Genomic DNA, 3754 nt, shown 5'->3' with positions numbered 1-3754 from the left:
CCACAAGCATAGTACCACAACTGGGAGTCCCTGTTCATTTCTTGCTTTTTGTGGGAATTTCTGCATCTTTTGGGCATCAAACCTTGTATCTCAACTGTTGAGTGAATCAATCAATTTCTGAAGCAGGACCTACGCTGCTTACTAAACTACCAGGATGATTGGCTGGAACACATTCCCCACACCGAATTTGCCTACAACTATACACATGCCCTGAATCAACAGACGCTTTTCTTCATGAATTATGGGCTCCACTCTTGGTATCACCTCAAAATCTTTCTCAACATTCACCAAGTGCACAGAGCTGCTGGAACCATTTTTATAGCAGGGGTGCCGAGAGCCATTTACTCAAACTGTAAACTCTGTATATAATGGAAACCACTTCAAGCCAGGGGTGCAGCTGCACGCCTAGTTCCAGCACCTATGCAAGTGCATCAAGGACTCAAACACCAGTTAGAAGAGGCTAAGACAACATACAAATGCCATGCTGACACTCACCATCAGATGACCCCTAACTTCATGGTAAATGACAAGGTTTGGCTTGTGCATCCGTGAAGCTGGACCACTAAGGCCATTTGCAATCACAGAACGACATAACTCAGTAATATTTTGATTGCAGCTGCCAGAATCCCTTAAGAGCCACCCTGTGTTCCACATCTCTCTCGAAATCTTTTGTTGAAAATCCCTTCCCACACTGCTCTACTCCTTCCCTGCCAATAACCATGCAGGACCAAGAGGAATACATGATCCAGCAGATTCTGGACTCCTGCCGAGTCCAGGGAAGACTCCAATATCTGATTGACTGGGATGGCTATGGCCTGGAGGAGCGGCCATGGGAACATGTGAAACACGCTCAGGTCCAGAACCTCCTGCTTGCCTTCCATTGGGCCTACCCCAAGAAACCCAGCCCAAGTGCTCCTGAAGAGCAACTCCGAAAGGAGAGGGGTGCTGTCAGGGCGAGACCAGCTAGGATCAGCTGCTGGCCTACTTCTTGAATAACATCTCTATAAAGAGCCCCACTGCACTGCCTTGGAATTGACAGAGAAGCCTCAGCACCTCATTAGCTGTTTGTTTAGCAGCCCTGCTTACAGTCCTGGCATCCACAGGAGATCAATGACTGCTGAATGTGAACCACACCCACAGCTGTGCTTGCCCAGCTCTTGCTTTCAGCCCTTGCTCTAGCCTACTTCCAGTCCTTGGTCCTGCCTGGTTCCTGTCTTGCTCCTGCCTTGTTCTTGAACCTTCTCCTGCTCCACCTGCCACCCGCACAGGCTATTGACTTCTGGGTTTGATCCTCGGCTCCACCTCTGGCTTATGATTCTGGTTTACCCTACGTCTTTGACATTTAGCTTCTGTCCCTGTGGTACTGACCCTCAGCTCATTCCTGGACTCTAACCACCCTGGACCCAGCTCTAACCTGTAGGTTGAACTCTCATTTCAACCATTAGGTCTGACTACCTATGGCCTGGTTGTCTATAGAAATATGATCTAGATTAAATTACTATAATATAGGTGTACATCTGGTTGAAAGACTGTACTCAAAGAGCAGTTATCAGTCTTAGAATTGAAGGACTGGAAGGGACCTCGAGAAGTCATCTAGTCCAGTCCCCTGCACTAATGGCAGGACTAAGTATTATCTAGACCATCCCTGACAGGTCTTTGTCTAACCTCCTCTTAAAAATCTCCAATTATGGAGATTCCAGAATCTCCCTAGGCAATTTGATACACTGCTTAACTACCCTGACAAGAAGTTTTTCCTAATGTCCAACCTAAATCGCCCTTGCTGCAATTTAAGCCCATTGCTTCTTGTCCTATCCTCAGAGGTTTAGGAGAACAATTTTTTTCTGTCCTCCTTGTAACAACCTTTTATGTACTTGAAAACTGTTATCATGTCCCCTCTCAGTCTTCTCTTCTCCAGACTAAACAAACCCAATTTTTTCAATCTTCTCTCATAGGTCATGTTTTCTAGACCTTTGAATAATTTTTGTTGCTCTTCTCTGGACTTTCTCCAGTTAGTCCACATTTTTCCTGAAATGTGGCATCCAGAACCAGACACAATACTCTATTTGAGGCCTAATCAGTGTGGAGTAAAGCGGAAGAATTACTTCTCACGTCTTGTTTACATCACTCCTGCTAATATATCCCAGAATTATGTTTTTTTTTTTTTTTTGCAACAGTGTTATATTGTTGACTCATATTTAGCTTGCGATCCACGATGATCTCCAGACCTCTTTCCACAGTACTCCTCCCTTGGCAGTCATTTCCCATTTTTTTATGTAACTGATTGTTCCTTCCTAAGTAGAGTACTTTGCATTTGTCCTTATTGAATTTCATCCTATTTACTTCAGACCCTTTCTCCAGTTTGTCCAGATCCTTTTGAATTTTAATCCTATCCTCCAAAACACTTGCAACCCCTCCCAGTATGGTATCATCCACAATTTTTAAGTGTACTATGTCATTATCTAAATAAGTGATGAAGATGTTGAATAGAACCAGAACCAGACCCAGAACTGATCCCTGGGGGACTCCACTCATTATGGCCTTCCAGCTTGACTGTGAACCACTGATAAGTGATAACTACTCTCTGGGAATGGTTTTTACACCAGTTATGCAGCCACTATATCGTAGTTCCATGTAGGTTTTATTTCCCTAGTTTGTTTATGGTTCGCTGTCAAACTGGGAGGACCCACAGGGGTTTGTCCTGGGTCCAGTATTATTCAATATTTTCATTAATTATCTGGATGATGGAGTATACACTTATAAAATTTGCTGACAACTTCATGATGAGAGGGGTTGCAAGCATTTGGAGGACAGGATTAGAATTCAAAATCATCTTCATAAATTGCAGAATTGGTCTTCAAATCAGTAAGATGAAATTCAATAAGGACAAATGCAAAGTACTGCAATTAGGAATGAACAATCACTTCCACACATACCGAATGGGGACTAACTGGCTAGGCAGCAACAGCTCTCCCTTGAGAACAGCTTTGTCTTTCCTTTTTCATGCTGTCATATTTTATCTTCTTGAAGTACAGGTGGCTACCCTGTTTATGGCCCAAAGGAACTTACAATGTATCTGTAGCCACCTTCATCTTTAGCATGGAGATGTGGCCCACAAAGGCGACAGATACCAGCCTGCGCTGGCCATTACAGTGTTGCCAGTTCTCACCATTTTATCCCAAGTGTTGTGATGCATAGTGTTTTTCTTAAAGCCCCAGCTCTGGGAATCACGCTGTTATGTGAGAATCCCAGCTTTGTGTTTTGGAAAAAGGATGTGTCTACCCTGTGTGTTGGTGGTGGTGGTGAGCTTGCGAACGTGATACAAGAACACCACCAGCAGCAGGCAAACAGTAAGAACCTCCTTTTGTTAATTTTAGAAAACCTTGTGATGTGTGAGCCAATCTGGGAATTTTTTTTTTTTTTTTTTTTGGATCCTGATTCATGAATGCTCAGGGGTGACAACACTCAGAGCCTCCTCCGCTGCCCCGGGGTCCTGCGTCCCCATGGCCCAGGCCGTATTAACCAGGGGAATTGCTCCATGGGATGCCAACTAGCCCCTGGCTTGGTGGACCCGCCCCCCTGCAGGAAGCCTGGGGCTGCTGGGAAGGAAAAATGACCCTGTAGCGCGCCCAGCAGCCGGGCCCAGACGCCTCAGCACCCTCTAGCTTCGACTAGGGCTGAGGCCCCCCGGAGTCCTCCACCTTCCCTCCCCCGGGCCTGTGGCCGTTGCCGCTCTAGTCCTTCTCTCTATGGTTTC

This window comes from Lepidochelys kempii, chromosome 6 (genome assembly GCF_965140265.1).
Source record: "Lepidochelys kempii isolate rLepKem1 chromosome 6, rLepKem1.hap2, whole genome shotgun sequence".
Taxonomy (NCBI): Eukaryota; Metazoa; Chordata; order Testudines; family Cheloniidae; genus Lepidochelys; species Lepidochelys kempii.
This window is presented reverse-complemented; position numbering follows the sequence as displayed.